This window comes from Schistocerca nitens, chromosome 5 (genome assembly GCF_023898315.1).
Source record: "Schistocerca nitens isolate TAMUIC-IGC-003100 chromosome 5, iqSchNite1.1, whole genome shotgun sequence".
Lineage (NCBI taxonomy): Eukaryota > Metazoa > Arthropoda > Insecta > Orthoptera > Acrididae > Schistocerca > Schistocerca nitens.
In genome coordinates this window covers 672,011,058-672,030,775 of record NC_064618.1, presented here as the reverse complement: position 1 = coordinate 672,030,775, position 19,718 = coordinate 672,011,058, and positions in this window count along the sequence as shown.

Here is a 19,718-nt window from a genome sequence, read left to right as displayed (position 1 = left end):
ATTCCACTCTTGAAGCTTCCTTTTCTTTCTGTCATGGCTTGTTCGATATATAGATATAGTAGGGGCGAAAGACTACACTCCTGTCTCACATCCTTTTTAATCCGAGCACTTCGTTCTTTGTTTTCCCTCCTATTGTTCCCTCTTGACTCTTGTACACACTGTATATTACTGATCTTTCCAGATAGATCACCACTGTTTTTTCTCAGACTTTCGAACGCCTTGCACCATTTTACGTTGTGGAACACTTTTTCCATGTCGAAAAATCCTATGAACGTGGCTTGGTTTTTCTTTCGTCTTGCTTCCATTATCAACCACACTGTCAGCACTGCCTCTCTGATGCCTTTACCTTTTCTAAGGCCTAAGTGATCATCATCCAACACATTCTGAAGTATCAGAAAGATACGTGGAAGTAAAATCCACTTGAGACTTGTACATAGAATTCTATAGCACCTCTCATTTACTTGTTTGTCCATGGAAATAAGTCTGACAAATTACTAGAAGTGGACTTTTCTTATTGATCTGGTTCTCTTCAGCTGGCATATCAAAGCTACAATTTTGTTCCTATTCTTATTCGCATATCATAGGATATCTTGATACCGATTTTTATTTGAGACTTCTCACTTACTACTACAGATAATTGAGGACATATTTACAACATTTCATCGAATTATGAAAAATATATTTAGTCCATTTAACTTGTTGTACTCAAACTTCTGCACAACAAGTGTGTACTTACTGAATAACAGGAATTAGTCACCTGTGTATTCTAGCCATTTCCTAAACTGTATCTAGGTTTATTAAGTGGAATATAGGTGAGGCATCTCAGAGACAACCTAGGTACTTATTCACTTCATGAGAGTAGGCCATACGTGTTCCCTTTTATTTTGCCTTAGTTCAGCGATAATTTGAAATCATTCATAGTTCCCTGACTGAACACGTAATAAATATGACCATATATAAGGAATTGTGATTTCTTAGTCCTTTGTTTACTTTCTAATTCTCTACTGGATGAAAATATTTCTTAAGGTCTCTGTGCGAATAAAGTCCTTTTATCATTTTGGTAGATGGATATGTGAACAGGTAACTACTTTGGATTAAAATTTCCATTCCGTTGTGTGTATAACATTTTATATCATGTGTAATACGTCATGTTCAGTGTATTGTGTCATAATCCGGAGGACGGTAACCATTTCGGTTTCCGTTAATTTTAGTTCATTGATACAAGGCGGACAGTGCTCTGCGTGTCAAGTCTATCGCAGCGGCCACGTCATCGCTCGCTTCAGCGAAACGTCTCCGTCTCGTGACGTAGCCCGTCAACAAAAGCATAACTCGCACCGGAACTGTTGTACGTTTTCTTATTATCAATGCTTCTTGTCGTAAAGGTAAAGTTTTGAATCCGTTTGTATTTCAGTAGACTTTTATCAGAATAACAACAAAAGTTGACTCTGCGGCCATACTCATAGGCGTATGGTTTTGTGATACCTGGTTACTGTAATTCATTTGATCAACGTAAGTACATGCAGTGGATACTGGACTATGACCAAAATCACAAGTCTCATCTACCTGAGCCAGATGGTATGTGTCATTGCTATCCTTCCTCTTTACTGCATTTAATTAGTTTTCTATGCTACCTATCTCATCACTAAAGTGAATTTGAACACTTTTCTTGCCAATTAGGAAAATCTTGTGTTAAAGTTTCCTGTGTTTGGTCAAAGTCATTAGTGATCATTTGCACAGAAGTTTTTTTTTTTTTTTTTTTTTGGCGCATATTTCAGTTAACTGTTCAGATTGATGTTCACTCGGTTCGGAAACGTGTACGTCCTAACACGTTAAGTCATTCTCACTAACCAAATAATCTTACTTCTGAATATCGGTAGTAAAGCCGTCAATTATACTGTCTTGTTTTTCTGTGTTGTCACACCTTTGAATCACAGTTCCCACCATAGCGTTCATACCCTTATGCTTTTGATTCATAGAACCCATTTCATGATTCATAGTACGTATTTCGTGTTTCAAAGCAGTAAATTTTTACTTTTTAGTTCCAGGAGCAGTTGCATAATAGGATGTGTTGCAACATTAACAGGCTCAGCAATATTCTCATCTGTAGCCGACGCCATAGTGTCACTCGTCGTTACTGTCATTTACATTTTCAGTGACGAATTCACCTCCTGGTATCTGATTTGACTCAGTTTCTGTACGTGAAGAAGATATCATTCTATGTCGCTGTCGCTTTGCAACCATACTAACATGCAATACACGGTTTCGAATCTATTACCCATCGTAATGCACTGTATGGATAAGGAACTCATAAATAGTATTTTCGCACAGCGCGTCATCACAGTTAAACAAACTTTCTCTGGGAAGGAAATGCTAATCGCTACTACAAGCTGCACGCCCCTACTTACGATTATACGCCATTTGTGGCTCTTTTAACAAGATGTACAAGAGTTACGTAATAATGACAAAATTTTGTAAGTAACAAATATTTTTAAATTACAAGCCTCCAATAAATCCGTTTCAGTGCTAGCCGGGAATAGTACTACGGCTGAATAACCAATGTACAGTATATTTGCCTTGCCTACTGTTGTAGCCCTTAAAAATCATGCCTTTGGAAGGAATACATTAATTTTGATTTCTTACTGTTTTATATACGTTCATTTGATTTTACTGGTTTCGAAAAAAAATTTCTGTTCATTTATGCATGAGGGTTCCAGTCTTTAAAAAACAGATTATTTGAAATTCATTCTGGAAACAGATTATTTGTTCGACATCGCACGTCCATATTGTGGAATTACGTGAAAAATAAAGAGTCATGAAACAGACATCCGTTGAAATAAAATAACATATACAGCATATTAATTATGTATTTTACTAGTCCTACGAGCGGTCGCCTGTTGAACTCTGTATCCGGAGAGATAAACTGCGATGAATAGAAATGTTAATTTTGAACTAAATATTATAAGTTGCGGGAATAACTGTCTTTGTTTCTTATTTTCTCAGCTGTGTCAGCTTCGAATCTCTCAAGTTCCCCTACAATGTTCGAACTAGCATGTCGGGCTCTGTAAATAAAAAAGCAGGCAGGTTCTGAAATAATTACTGCACTTCGTAGCGATTTCAGTGGGACATTGCGCAAGCCAATTATTCGCCCTAATAACAACCAGACTCACCCTCACTTCCACTGTAAAACTTGTCAATAACATAGCGAAGGTGTTAGTTGTACAAAATAGAGTAGCATGACGCAATGTTTAACCAAAAATGATTATTATTTTCAGTTCAAGCGTATTGCGTCTTAACAGATAGCAGCTAAGAGGAGCAAACGTGAATAGGAAAGTAACAAGTGAAGTGTGTCAGGCAAATGATGGATATTGTATTTCAACGATGACTGTTTCTACACTGATTACTTCGGATTTTACGTATTGTGACTGCGTGTCTCATAAATAAGCGTTTTTGTTTTCATCACTAATGACGCATTTATAATAAGGCTGTTGGATTTGCTGTAAAATGAAATAGTTTTATTTAAACCAGTAAAAAGCGAGAAAATTACTGGCATGTCGTTACAAGGATCAGTAAGCCTGCCCATCATTTCTTTGGGATATAAATGTTAACAATTTAAAATAATTCAGGTGCACGTAATATACATGTTTAAACAATTCGCAGATAGGTATCATTTCACTGCATGTGTAAAACGTTGTAGGATAATCACGTTTACGTGATATTTTACATTTTGCAAAACAATAATGGCAAAAGCCAGTCTGATGTACTAGGTTATTCAGATCGCTGCTTCCTCTAAATACTACACAAACTGAAGTTGGTTGGTTTGTGGGATTAAAGGGACCAGACTGCTACGGTCATCGGTCCCTTTTCCAAAAAATTAAAACCACCCAAAGAGAATAAAAACGAACCAAACTGAAGTCTTACAAACATTGCCTTTCAAATTTGGTTTTTAAACGAACATAAGTCTTTCATGTTGAGGGTAATCTTTCGGTTATCTGTGGACTCACTTTTTCCAGGACTCATTCACTATTATTAAAAAAGTGTATAACAATTACTTTTTATGTACTGCACTATCGGTCCGTACCAACATACCGAAAGGCTCCGAGCGGAAATGTGGTTTTTCAGAGTTTATATCTCGGACGATATTGATCATAGAGATAAGGGGTCAAGTGTTATGAATAGTCCTGTTCCTGGCAATCATCTGTACATCTACTGGAAGAATGGGCATACTACACCTATCCTACACTACAGAGTTCATAGTTAAATAATAACACTTCATTGCCGACCACTGTGGCCGAGCGGTTCTCGGCGCTTTAGTCTGGGACCACGCTGCTGCTACGGTCGCAGGTTCGAATCCTGCCTCGGGCATGGATGTGTGTGATGTCCTTAGGTTAGTTAGGTTTAGGTGGTTCTAAGTGTAGGGGACTGATGACTTCAGATGTTAAGTCCCATAGTGCTTAGAGTTATTTGAAACATTTGAACACGTCCCTCAGGCCAGGCAAATTGAGCACATGGATTGGTTCTTTTCGATTATAGGTGGACAAGTGTGGATCTTGGGCTACTTTTAGAAGCACCATTTGTTCACCAGCGATGCCCTAGAAAACTACAAATTGGGGAAGGGGGGGGAGGGGTCGGCCACTTCTATAATTTCTATTCATGACAAACTGTCAAAATGTATACCGTATGTTCTTACTGTTATGTTCTCGGGAAACCTTGAAACATTTTCCGCATAGTTATCCGTTACTGAGATTGAGAGGTTCAAAGTTACCATACTTATGCACGTAAAATATGTACTTAATGTCCGATCTGGTACGTAAATGTAGCTTTAACGGCATACTGAACACAAGGGAAGGGTTGTAGGGTCATGGCAGGGATTCGCAGGTCATCAGACTATATGTGTAGTCAGAAGTTTTGCATCAATTAAACTTTATAAAATGTAATCTCTGGTTAATGGGCACTTCAGCCAAAACAATAGGCCCAAAGTGGCACTGCAGTGACAAAAAATGGGTTTAAAATGGTCTTAGCGTGCCTGGAAAGAACTGAAAGTAACTGTCAAAACTTATGTAAAACCGGAAAGATTCCACATATAGTAAGATATTTCTGGCAATATTGATGCGAATCACAAGACAGGAACATCCGACGAATTGCATTAAAGGAGCAAAATATCTAGAAAAAATTTACAGCAAACGATTTTGTGTTAATCTTGCATTATGAGTACTTATTTCTTGTTTATATGTGTGAAAGTCTTAAAAATGTGTCTAACTGTATAAATAGAACTGCAAAACACTAATGACCTATAGGATCCATTTTATTTAAGCAGCACATCCTCTTGTAGCAGGAAATAAAGAAAGCAGCGGAAAAGTTCTCCTGTCAGAGCATAAGAAAGGCCAGTATGTTCCTCTTTTGGAGGCTAACAGAAAAGTGGGGAACCAGCAAGCTCAAGTCTCGTTCCGCCTTCCTCACCAAAAATTCTGGCACACTTTTACTTTTATTGTGTTAACAGTTTCGCGACTTAAAAGGTCATCTTCAAACATTTACTGACTATTTTTGCCAAAGAAATTACAATGTTAGTAAACGTTTGGCGACAATAGACAGTAAATGTTTGAAGATAATCCTGTAAGCCGAAAACTGGTTGTCACAGTAAAAGTAATACTGCAAAAGAAAAGCAAATCAGTACTTTTCATTGACTACGGTAATTCCAAGTCCCAGTACTCCACACGATTCAATATACTACATTTACAGGAAGCCCATTGGAATATGTTGTACGAGTACTACAAATTAAGAAGTCACAAACAAATAAAAAACCTATGTAATTTAAAGATAGTGTCAGTCTTCTAAAGTCCAGTCACACTCTATAATTTATCAATTAATAACTTTATTGGCGAGACATCCACATTTTTTCCAACCGGTCTAACCACTGGCTTATCTTCCCAATATATTTGAAAACAATAACTGTGAACATCGTGTCGTAATTTTAAAAAGAACCGTGAAAACTTCAGTTCCATATTCTTTGAAAGTTTGTTCACTGGGCACTTGCTGTGGCAGTTAGAGAATTTCTCTAAGCACGTCCGACGTTGCCTGAATGACAGCATTCCAGGACGTTGGACTGGAAGAGGAGGAGCAGAGGATGAACTTCATTGCCGGTGGCCTCCCAGGTCTCGACGCATCACACCTTGTGAGTTTCATCTGTGGGGTTGTAAAAGTCCGCTTGTTTATCCCCCCTACGCCTGACACCCTTGAAAGTCTGCGACATCGCATTGTTGAAGCTGTGAATTTGTAACGAGAGAACACTTGCTTCGTGTGTTGCATGAAATGACTCACCGTTTTGATATTTGTGGTATAACACGTTGCTCAGGTTCAATGCACAAAATATGAACTTTTCTCTTTCCAGGAACATTATAAGAGTTTTTCTATCTTTCGTAGTTTGGAAGCAATAAATGTTTGAAATCTGACCCTTCTTTTTGAATAGCACTGTATTATCAGTACCAACCAAGAAATAAATGACTATATTTATTACATCTTTGTGACGTGTGCGCCGTTGCCTGTCTTCCTCGTGGGCCTCGTGCTCGCTCCAGCGCCATATAATATAATGTTTCCGTTGCGTGCCAACAGCGTCCGCTTTAGCCTTCCATTGACTTGTCCCAAGCCGTGGTTAGGTGCAGCCCATCTTCTACATTGAGGTGCCTTGACATGTTTTCTCGTCACTTCTTGTATCACGATAGCCCAGAAACTATTAATCCGTGTAATAACAGATGTTACTTTCAATGCAATATGATGTCTGTTATCTAGAGCACGCTCTGGTGCGGCTGATTTTTCAGGGTGCTGAAGGCGAAAGCATCTCTGGTATTCTACACGGCGATGTTCAATCCACATCCACACCCACACGGTATTACACTGGGTGGTTCTAATTAAACTTTCCCTATTTAATATGTTATGTTACGGAAACTACTATATGAGTACCAAACATGGCAGCACTAATTTCCAGAGTATGGGTGCTTGATTTCCACGCGTCACAGCGCCACTGTCCAGTTCCAACCTCGGCCACCAGGCGCCATGATCCGCCATCGTGATTTATTCTCTCGCATGCCTGACCAGTCGAGGAGCAGTTGTTGACGTGTCAACATGAGCTTGGACGAAAAGAACAGGGCGTTAGTGGTAAAGATCTATTACCAAAACAACAGTAATGCTGCAGCTGCACTTAAAGAATATCTCCGGCTGAAAGGATTATGGAAGGGTCCTCTTTCTCCACCTGTTGTGTGGAGCATGACGAAGAAGTGCGAATCAACTGGAGAAATGTGTGTCGCTCTCGGAGGAGCCCGACGTCCTGTTGCAACGCAGGTGGTTGATGAAATCGCCGTTTCTGTGGAAGACATCGTTGAGCGCAATTTCCGATCATCAGTCAGTGCATTTGTTGTGTCATGACAATTGAAAATCCCGTGTCCACTGTACGGAAAGTGCTGCGAACAATTCTCAAATGCCAGCCGCTGTGTCCGAGTGGTTCTAGGTGCTTTAGTAACGAACCGCGCTGCTGCTGCGGTCGCAGGTTCGAATCGTGCCTCTGGCATGGATGTGTGTCATGTCCTTAGGTTAGTTACATCTACATCTACATCTACATCTACATCCATACTCCGCAAGCCACCTGACGGTCTGTGGCGGAGGGTACCCTGAGTACCTCTATCGGTTCTCCCTTCTATTCCAGTCTCGTATTGTTCGTGGAAAGAAGTATTGTCGGTATGCTTCTGTGTGGGCTCTAATCTCTCTGATTTTATCCTCATGGTCTCTTCGCGAGATATACGTAGGAGGGAGCAATATACTGCTTGACTCCTCGGTGAAGGTATGTTCTCGAAACTTTAACAAAAGCCCGTACCGAGCTACTGAGCGTTTCTCCTGCAGAGTCTTCCACTGGAGTTTATCTATCATCTCCGTAACGCTTTCGCGATTACTAAATGTTCCTGTAACGAAGCGCGCTGCTCTCCGTTGGATCTTCTCTATCTCTTCTATCAACCCTATCTCGTACGGATCCCACACTGCTGAGCAGTATTCTAGTAGTGGGCGAACAAGCGTACTGTAACGTAGGTTTAAATAGATCTAAGTCTAGGGGACTGATGACTTCAGATGTTAAGTGCCATAGTGCGTATAGCCATTTGAACCATTCCCAAATGCTATCTATACAAGATCGGTATCGTACAGCAGCTTACACCACAGGACGCACAATGACATTTTGACTTCGCTCTCCACTTACTCGCAATGACTGAAGTTGACGAGAGGTGGCCCTGGATCATCCTATGGACGGACGAATCTCATTTTCCTCTGACAGGTGAAGAGAACACACAGTATTGCCAAGTGTGGGGATCTTCACCTCCAGTAACCGTACATGAAATTCCTCTGTATGGTGGCGTGTCCTCACGGCTAAGTTCATCATTGGGCCATCTTATTTTAACAGGTTGGCGCCCAAAGACCAAAGACGTGCAGTGTGACTGGCCACCGTTACTGAAATATGCTTCGCCAGCATATCGTACCTGCCCAACTGGAGAGAGAAGCATTGAATTCAATAGTCAGCCAGCAAGCCAGCAGCGACCGCCTGAGACAGATGCAGCAACAGGGAAGTAACCGATCTTGTGCTTCTACGAGTGCCTAACCTGGAGCAAATCGTATAAATTCATCTGTGTGCTTTGATAATTTACTTTCTTAAGTTTCTGCATGTTAATTTAATATCTAATAGCTACATTTCTCGCGCTTTCGTTTGCATCAGAAAGTAAACGAAATTATTGGCATATTACAAGTTCCTAATCAGGTGCGATTATTCAGTCTCATCTGAGTGCTTCGGTAATTCTGTTTTTGAATCTCTGCATATTAATCTAATTTATTAGACACAGTTTCTGCGTTTGCATCTGGGTCTATAGTAGAGTTCTGCAGCAAGTGCCAGCAGTCTATTTATCTCAGTAGTTTAGTTTTCCAAGGCCTTTAATATGTATATATGTATAGGGACTGCGATTGTTGCGTGCGGATGTGAGCCGAGTTGGATACACTTCCCTCTCAGCTCCAGGTTGTGATGGCTTTTGTTACACAGGTTAAAGCTGCAGTGGATGGGCACCACTGTTGTGGGCCAGCCACAGGGATCCAACGGACGACCACCACATCCGAGTCAACCCATTGGTCCTCACTGGAGGCCTGCCCAGTTAGTCCTCACACTGAAGTTGACCATTCGCCAGTGGTCGAGTGGGAGGTCGCCCTGGGGCGTGGCAGGTGGCGAAAAACATCCTGGGAGGCCTCACGTAAGGCCTCCCTGGTTTGTCTGACAAACAGGTTCCAGGTGCTGTCTGTGGCTGACAGTGTCGCTCAGCTGTCTTGTTTCAGAGGAAACCTCTCGGCGAACAAAATCCGAGGAATCACAGAGGGTGAGATTATTGATGGGAGCTCCAACGTCAGGCGCGTTATGGTGCCCCTTAGGTACACTGCTGCCAACAAGGGGAAGACAGCCAATGTGCACTCCATGTGCATACCGGCTGAAGTCATTTGGGATGTGGAACGGGCCCTTCTGGATGCCATGAAGAACACCAGGGGGAACCAACTGCTGGTAGTGGCTTATGTCGATGCCAATTATGTGTGTCATTTTGAATCAGAAGAGATTCTACTTCAAGCGGCTAGCAGAAGTGGTAAAGGCTGCCAGTCTTGTTTGTGAAATGAAAGCAGAGCTGACCATTTGCAGCATAGTCGACAGGACCGATTCAAGATCTCTGGTAAACAGCTGATTGGATGGTCTGAATCAGAAGCTCGAACGGTTCTGCGACCGTGTAGGATGCTGATTCCTCGACTTGCGCCGTAGGGTGGTTAGGTTTCAGTTCTCGCTTAGTAGATCAGTAGTCTACCTATACGCAGGAGGCTGCTACACAGGTAGCAGGGGCTGTTTGGCGTGACTGGGCGTTTTTTTTTTTTCAGGTTAGATGGTCTCCTGAAAACACAAGAAAGGCTTCAGTCACAAAGGCTGCAGGTCAAACAGAGGAAGAACGTAGATACAGGAACCATGGGTATAACAGTTGTAAATTGTACTAGGCGTCTTGGGAAAGTACGGCACCTCCATGCACTAATACACTACTGATCATTAAAATTGCTACACCAAGAAGGAAATGCAGATGATAAACCGGTATTCATTGGACAAATATATTATACTAGTACTGACATGTGATTACATTTTCACGCAATTTGGGTTCATAGATCCTGAGAAATCAGTACCCAGAACAACCACCTCTGGCCGTAGTAACGGCCTTGATACGCCTGGGCATTGAGTCAAACAGAGCTTGCATGGCGTGTACAGGTCCAGCTGCCCATGCAGCTCCAATACGATACCACAGATTATCAAGAGTAGTGACCGACGTATTGTGACGAACCAGTTGCTCGACCACTATTAACCAGACGTTCTCATGGTCAGAGATCTGGTGAATGTGCTGGCCAGGGTAGCAGTCGAACATTTTCTGTATCCAGAAAGCCCTTAGCCGGCAGGTGTGATCGTGCGGTTCTAGGCGATTCAGTCTGGAACCGCGTGACCGCTACGGTCTCAGGTTCGAATCCTGCCTCGGGCATGGATGTGTGTGATGTCCTTAGGTTAGTTAGGTTTAAATAGTTCTAAGTTCTAGGGGACTGATGACCACAGATGTTAAGTCCCATAGTGCTCAGAACCATTTTGAACCAGAAAGGCCCATACAGGAGCTGCAACATGCGGTCGTGCATTATCCTGCTGAAATGTACGGTTTCGCAGAGATCGAATAAAGGGTAGAGCCTCGGGTCATAACACATCTGAAATGTAACCCGTTCAAAGTGCCGTCAATGCGAACAAGAGGTGATCGAGACGTGTAACCAATGGCACCCCATACCACCACGCCGGGTGACACGCCAGTATGGCGATGACGAATACACGCTTCCAATGTGCGTTCACCGCCATGTAGCCAAACACTGATGCGACCATCATGATGCTGTAAATAGAACCTGGATGCATCCGAAAAAAACGACGTTCTGCCATTCGTGCAGCCAGGTTCGTCGTTGAGTACGCCATCGCAGGCGCTCCTGTCTGTGATGCAACGTCAAGGGTAACCGCAGCCATGGTATCCGAGCTGACAGTCCATGCTGCTGCAAACGACGTCGAACTGTTCGTGCAGATGGTTGTTGTCCTGCAAACGTACCCATCTGTTGACTCAGGGATCGAGACGTGGCTGCACGTTCCGTTACAGCCATGCGGATAAGATGCCTATCATCTCGACTGCTAGTGATACGAGGACGTTGGGATCCAGCACGGCGTTCCGTATTACCCTCCTGAACCCACCTATTCCATTTCTGCTAACAGTCATTGGATCTCGACCAACGCGAGCCGCAATGTCGTGAGACGATAAACTGCAATCGCGATAGGCTACAATCCGACCTTTATCAAAGTCGGAAACGTGATGGTACCCATTTCTCCTCCTTACACGAGGCATCACAACAACGATTCACCAGGCAACGGCGATCAACTGCTGTTTGTGTATGAAAAATCGGTTGGAAATTTTCCTCATGTCAGCACGTTGTAGGTGTCGCCACCCGCACCAACGTTGTGTGAATGCTCTGAAAAGCTATTCATTTGCATATCACAGCATCGTCTTCCTGACGGTTAAATTTCGCGTCTGTAGCACGTCATCTTCGTGGTGTACCAATTTTAATGGCCAGTAGTGTAGAAGGCACTGATGTTCAAATCGTTATAGGCACTGAAAGCTGGCTTCAGCCAGATATAAGTTCAGCTTAAATTTTTGCGAAGAATCTATCGGTGTTTTAAAAGGATAGGGGAAACGCAGTTGGCGGTGGTGTGCTTGTTGCTGTTAGAAGTAGTTTATCTTTTTGCGAAATTGAAGTAGATAATACCTGTGATTTAGTATGGGCAGAGGTCACTGTTGGCAACCGGAATAAAATAATAATTTCACCGACCTCCCAATTCAGATGATACAATTGTTGAAAGGTTCAAAGAAAACATGAGTTTGATTTCAAACACTTACCCGACTCACATAGTTGTAGTTGGTGGTGACTTTAATTTACCCTCGATAGGTTGGCGAAAATACATGTTTAATTCCGGAGTTACGCACAAAACATCATCCGAAATTGCGCTAAACGCACTCTCTGAAATAACCGTGAGTTAACAAGTATCAAAGCGGATACAGGGATTAGCGAAGACAGGGTTCTCGTAGCGAGATTGAATATTGTAACCCCCAAATCCTCCAAAAATAAACGAAGAATGTACTTATTCAAAAATCAGATAAAAACTGACTTGACGCCTTCCTGAGAGACAATCTCCACTCCTTCCAAATTAAAAATGTAAGTCTAGACGAGATGTGGCCTGAAATCAAAGAAACATTATCCGCAGAAAATGAGAGATTCATACCAAATAAATTAACAAACAATGGAGCTGATCCCCCATGATACATAAAAGAGGTCAATACACCGTTGCAGAACAACGAAAAAACCACGTCAAATTCAAACAGACGCAAATTCTCTCAGACTGGCGATCTTTTACAGAAGCTCGAAATTCAGCGCGGTCTTCAATGCGAGATGCTTTTACAAGCGTTGGCACTTAAATTGTGCCAATTGTTCTTTCACAACCGATACAAACGAGTTACATGTTTGCATCTGTTACTGTGCTTCAATGTAGTCACCATCGTTGCGTAGAGACCGTTGCCAGCGATGTGGAAGGCGTAGTATACCGTTAGCACAGCCTGTTCCGTTAATGGTGCAATTGGAGCGGTCTACTGCCCGTAGAATCTCTGGAATAGTTCTGAAGCGAATGCCACGAAGTAGTTCCTTCACCTTCGGAATCAAATGAAAGTCACAAGGACTTAAGTCCGGGGAGTATGGTGGATGGTACAGTACTTCCCAGTCCCATCGACCGAACAGAGCAGCCACAGCTTGCGCTGTATGCGCCCGCGCATTGTCGTGTCAAAGGATGGGTGGAGGGGGGGGGGGGGGGAGGGGGCATTGCGCAGAAAGTGTCGCCGCTTCTTTCGCAAAGCTGGTCGCAGGTGACGCTCTAAGAACGAACAGTACTGTGCAGTGACGGTCTGCCGTGAAGGAACGTAAGGCGTTAGGATAACACCATCACAGTCGTACACGAGAATCACTATAACTTTCACCATACTGGGGCTCTGATGCACTTTCGACTTTCACGGCGACCCATAATGACGCCATTCGTTGGACTGTCGTTTCAGTTTTGGCTCATACCATATGGCCCATGTCTCATTCAGTGTTACGATGCGGCGTAAGAAACCCTCTCCTTAGCGCTCATAGCGCTCCAAGTGCGTCTGAGCAGTGTCGTAACGCATCCATTTCTGCATTTCCATCAAGTCATGAGGAACTCATCGTGAAGCAGTTTTTCGCATGCCCAGACGTTCCTTCAGGATGCGAATCACAGTCGTATGCGCTAATCCAGTTTCGTGGGCGATCTCACGAATTAGATGGTGCGATTACTGCCCACTAACGCGGCAACAACATGCACTTCTTCTTCAGAGACGCTAGGACGACCTGCCCAACGCATGTCTGCCACGGTTTGCCGACCTTCATTGAAGGCTTTTACCCAACGTGCCATTGTTCTGTACAACAATTCCGATTCCCCGCGCGCCTCTTGAAGACCTTGTTGACATTGTCGTGATGTACGACCTATGGCACATTCAATTTTGATCCAGCTCCGTTGTTCCTGTTTCGAAAACCTAGTGACACCATTACGTTAGACCGCTCGTTCACAAGTGACTGTTTCCCTCGATTGTGTGCACGCCGGTGACCTAGGACGGGCGAGTCCATTTGCTCGGATGTAAGGTAGGTATGTCAGCAACGTGTGCTATCAGTGACAATAGTAGATTCCACAGCAGTGTTGCCACTATTTAAGTTCCAACCTACGTATTAGTTTCCACAACGAAACTTTGTCTCGAAAGCTGGCAGAAAATCCAAAGGGATTCTAGTCGTATATGAAGTATTATAGCGGCAAGACACAATCATTGCCCTCTCTGCACGACAGGAATGAAGGTACTATCGAAGACAGTGCCGCCAAAGCGAAGTTAATAAACACAGCTTTCTGATATTCCTTTACCAAAAGGGACGAAGTAAATATTCCAGAATTCAAATCAAGAACAGCTGCCAGCATGAATAACACATAAGTGGATATCCTCGGAGTAGTGAAGCAACTTGAATCACTCAATAAAAGCAACTCTTCTGGTGCAGACTGTATACCAATTTCAGAGTATGCTGATGCAATAGCTCCATACTTAACAATCACATACAACCGTTCGCTCGATGAAAGATCCGTACCCAAAGACTGGAAAGTTGCACGGTCACCCCAATATTCAAGAAAGGTACTAGGAGTAATCCACTAAATCACAGGCCCATATCATTAACGTCGATATGCAGAAGGATTTTGGAACATAAATCATGTTCAAGCATTTTGAGTTTCCTCGAAGAGAACTGTCTATTGACACACAGTCAACAAGGATTTAGAAAACTTCGTCCTTGTGAAACACAAATAGCTCTTTACTCGCACGAAGTGATGACAAGGGATTTCTAACGGATTCCGTATTTCTGGATTTCCGGAAGGCTTTTGACACTGTACCACAAAAGTGGCTTGTAGTGAAATTACGTGATTATGGAATATCGTCTCAGTTATGTGACTGGATTTGTGATTTCCTGTCAGAGAGATCATAGTTCCTTAGTAATTGACGGAAAGTCATCGAGAGTGATTACTGGCGTCTTCCAAGGTAGTGTTACAGGCCCTTTGCTATTCTTTATCTATATAAACGATTTGGGAGACAATCTGAGCAGCCGTCTTAGGTTTCTTGCAGATGACGCTGTCGTTTATCGACTAATAAAGTCATCAGAAGATCAAAACAAATTGCAAAACGATGTAGAAAAGATATATGAATGGTGCTAAAATTGGCAGCTGACCCTAAATAACGAAAAGTCTGAGGTCATCTCCATGAGTGCTAAAAGGAGTTCGTGAAACTTCGGTTACACGATAAATCAGTCTAATCTAAAAGCCGTAAATTCTACTAAATACCTAGGTATTACAATTACGAACAAGTTAAATCGGAAGGAACCCATAGAAAATGTTGTGGGGAAGGCAAATCAAAGACTACGTTTTATTGGCAGGACACTGAGAAAATGTAAACTAAAGAGACTGCCTACACTACGCTTGTCCGTCCTCTTTTAGAATATTGCTACACGGTGTGCGATCCTTATCAAATAGGACTGATGGAGTACATCGAAACAGTTCAAAGAAGGACAGCACGTTTTGTATTATCGTGAAATAGGGGAGAGAGTGTCACTGAAAATATAAAGGATTTGGGATGGACTTAATTAAAACAAAGGCATTTATTGTTGCGGAGGAATCTTCTTAAGAAATTCTAATCGCTAACTTTCTCCGACGAATGCGGAAATGTTTTGTTCACGCCGACCTATACAGGGAAAAACGATCACCATGATAAAATAAGGGAAATCAGAGCTCGCACGGAAAGATATGTGTGTTCGTTCTTTCCGGGCGCTATATGAGATTGGGATAATAGAGAATTGTGGAGGTAGCTCAAAGAAGCCTCTTCCAGGCACATAAATGTGGTTTGCAGAGTATCCATGTAGATGTAGTTTTCATGCAAGATGGGGCCCCTCTGAACATCGCTCGTGAAGTTCACCTGGTCCTCCGAAACACATTTGGAAACGCTCGAATTATCAGCCTATCGTTTCCAAATGCTTTGCCGACACGAGCATCTGATCTCACTCTCTGTGACTTCTGGTGTGGGGCTACCTGAAGGACGGGGTTTACCAGAGGAACATTAACACATGTGCTCATCTAAAGGGCAGCATATCAGGAGAGGTAGCCAGCATACCTACGGACATGCTTCGTTCTATGGAGTCCTGCTCATTCAGACTCTTCTGGACACTGATTGGCGCCATACTGAGTCCCTTTCGTAGCAGTAACGTTACCGGTATGTAATGATATAGTGCACCATAGCAGCAGATTAAAATTGTTTCAATTGAATTGATTCTGCGTTATTTCTCTTCCCCATGTTTTTGACATTAATTCAACCAAAATTGATTGTCGCACTGTAGCTAGTTTCCGTTTCATAACAGGTTAAATATGGAGAGTTTGACTATTACCTACCAGTACATCGCTTCCAAATTTCTACAGGATCCTGAACCACAATATCTCCAATAGACCCAATATAATTTGTCACACTTACGATTAGGCACTTCATTACTACACCCATGGCAATAGTTTGTTAGAACCTCTAAATCAATAACTTTACTGGTATCAAATTCTGTGGCAGCGACATACACTGGTGAGAGGGGGTACCTTTATGCAAGGTCCCTGCGACAACGGCACAAATGTCTTTCACTCTGTGATTTATTGACACAACATCTTGAGCAGCAATTCTCGTACTTGCTTCTCTTACATGTTTCAAGTTCCTTACAATTACATGATAGTAATAGGAACACCTGGAAGATGGTGATGGAAAATCCAGCATTTTACCGGGGTAACTCTGCACTGTGCTATTCTTTGCCAATGCATCTCATGTCATAAACGGTTCTTAAATTTATATCATACTGTTTATGTCTTGTAGGCTTAAACGGTTCTTAAATTTATATTATAGTGTTTGTGTCTTGCAGGCACTGATGATCTTGTTGAATTAGATTCATTGCAAACTTTACATGCAAATACCAACTTCCTTCACATTCCAAAACTAACATTTTATCATATGCTATGTACGAAGAACCTGCAGCTGAACAATATTGTAAGTAGTATTATTTACAAATCTAGATAAATATCTGTACACGTAATAACATTGTCACTATTTACAAACCGGGATTCCACAGTACTTAAAGATAATTTTAAAACTATGGCAGCCACAGCTAAAGTAGCTGATAACTGATTAACTGATTAACCAATTCATACAGTGCAATAGTACAACTGAATGAAAAGTGGAACAGTCCGCAATAGCTGTATTTAGTTAAGTCGATTAGAGAAGCACACAGATGACCTGCTACAGCAGACTATTGGACTTTTAATTCCGTCTGATACTTTAATAGTCTTAACACCTGTATATAAATACCTGTTATGCTGTATGAATTTGTCAATCAGTTACGTACCACAGTAAATATGTTTATATTTTCATTCGAATTACACAGCTTCGTTCTCGATGAATTTGGTGGAGAAGTAAGATCACTTGTAAAAAACGAGTATTTTTCTTTTTGTTGCCATGACTAGTTGCGGTATGTTCTTTTATCCTTTTGTGAAGCTCTTAGCATTGAAAAATCATCCATTTATTTGAAATTGGTTTCATTTGTTTGTCTGCGCATGTATATCATATCAACCAAGTTCCGTCGAATTCGAATAAATCCTTCTTGGTGCGACGTGTATTTTTCTTGGTGTATGTCGTCTTTCATAATGCCACAGGCTGAGAAATTGTTCCCTAAACTACCTCGAAATTTTCTTTCAGCGAACAATTTCCCAGCCTGCGGCATTATAAGAGACGAAATACACCAAGAAAAATACACGGCGCGCCACAAGGATTTATTCGAATTCGACGGAACTTGCTTGATATGATATACATGTGCAGACAAACAAATGAAACCAATTTCAAATAAACGGATGGTTCTTCAAGGCCAAGAGCTTCACAAACTGACTAAGTCAGTAAAGCATTTTTCCACCTCCGGTCCTGATGCAAGCAGTTATTTGGCTTGGCACTTACTGATAGAGTTGCTGGGTGCTCTTCTGGGGGACATCGTATAAAATTCTGTCCCACTGGCTCGTTAGATCGTCAAAATGTCGTGATGGTTGCAAAGCGCTATCCATAATGCTCCTAACGTTCTCAATTTGGAAGAGATCCTACGACATTGCTCGCCAACGTAGGGCTTCGCAAGGCACGAAGACAAGCAGTAGAAACTCTCATCGTTCGCCGACGGGCTTTATATTGCTGAACTACAAGCCCAGGATTGCTCGCCACGAAGGGTAACATAACGGGACGTAGAATACCGTCCACAGAGCTCGAAGACGTGTCTGGAGACGCTCCAGACAGTAAAGGGATATCAACCTGACTGTTGCTGGCCATATGGCCCGACAATTAGGAATGATGGCCTGGGATGGCATTTCTTTACATTGCAGGATCCCTTTGGTTGTCATCCGCGGCACCCGTACAGCACGGCGATACTTCGACAATAAACTGCACCCCATGTATTACTCTTCACGGCAACGTATCCTGGGGAGAATCTCTACCGCTTGCCTTCATTCTTTCCAAACCCTACCATGTCAGCAGGTTCTCCTCACATCTCCTCAATCGAGAACGTTTGGAGCATCTTCGGCAGGGCTCTCATCTCGGGATTTTTGTCGATTTGATGTGCCAATAGGACATAATTTCGCACGATACCACTTAGCACACCCAGCAACCCTATCAATCAATGCAAAGCAGTATAGCTGCTTGCATAAGGGCCGGGTCTGGACCATCGCGTTGTTAACTGACTCAGTTTCTGAAGCTATTTCCCTTGAATAAAACTCAATTTTTTTCTGAAATTGTAATCAGTTTTTGTCTGTACATGTACATCACATCTACCAACTGGTGTCTCATTCGGATGATTCAGTCGCGGTGTGTCGTTTTACGTATTAGAACGTATTTCCACACAAAAAACACAGGCCACAGTACGATATCAAATACCAAAAACGTCCGTTTACAAGCTAAACAAGAACATGAGGACGCCATATTGAAACAAGCGAACATTGTGATGCGCAAAAGCAGTTAGTCACACATCTAGCACGTGAAAGAAACTTTCCTCCATCAATTTATCTCAAAAAGTGGCGGATATATTCCATTTTATAAGAAGGAATCGGGTAAATGGTTGATTTAAAGGGGCGCCTGTGTGTTTAAATTAATTTTTCGTTGCTGATTATGCAAATAGAAAGAAAGAAGTGGACATTATCTACTCTCCTGGAAATGGAAAAAAGAACACATTGACACCGGTGTGTCAGACCCACCATACTTGCTCCGGACACTGCGAGAGGGCTGTACAAGCAATGATCACACGCACGGCACAGCGGACACACCATGAACCGCGGTGTTGGCCGTCGAATGGCGCTAGCTGCGCAGCATTTGTGCACCGCCGCCGTCAGTGTCAGCCAGTTTGCCGTGGCATACGGAGCTCCATCGCAGTCTTTAACACTGGTAGCATGCCGCGACAGCGTGGACGTGAACCGTGTGTGCAGTTGACGGACTTTGAGCGAGGGCGTATAGTGGGCATGCGGGAGGCCGGGTGGACGTACCGCCGAATTGCTCAACACGTGGGGCGTGAGGTCTCCACAGTACATCGATGTTGTCGCCAGTGGTCGGCGGAAGGTGCACGTGCCCGTCGACCTGGGACCGGACCGCAGCGACGCACGGATGCACGCCAAGACCGTAGGATCCTACGCAGTGCCGTAGGGGACCGCACCGCCACTTCCCAGCAAATTAGGGACACTGTTGCTCCTGGGGTATCGGCGAGGACCATTCGCAACCGTCTCCATGAAGCTGGGCTACGGTCCCGCACACCGTTAGGCAGTCTTCCGCTCACGCCCCAACATCGTGCAGCCCGCCTCCAGTGGTGTCGCGACAGGCGTGAATGGAGGGATGAATGGAGACGTGTCGTCTTCAGCGATGAGAGTCGCTTCTGCCTTGGTGCCAATGATGGTCGTATGCGTGTTTGGC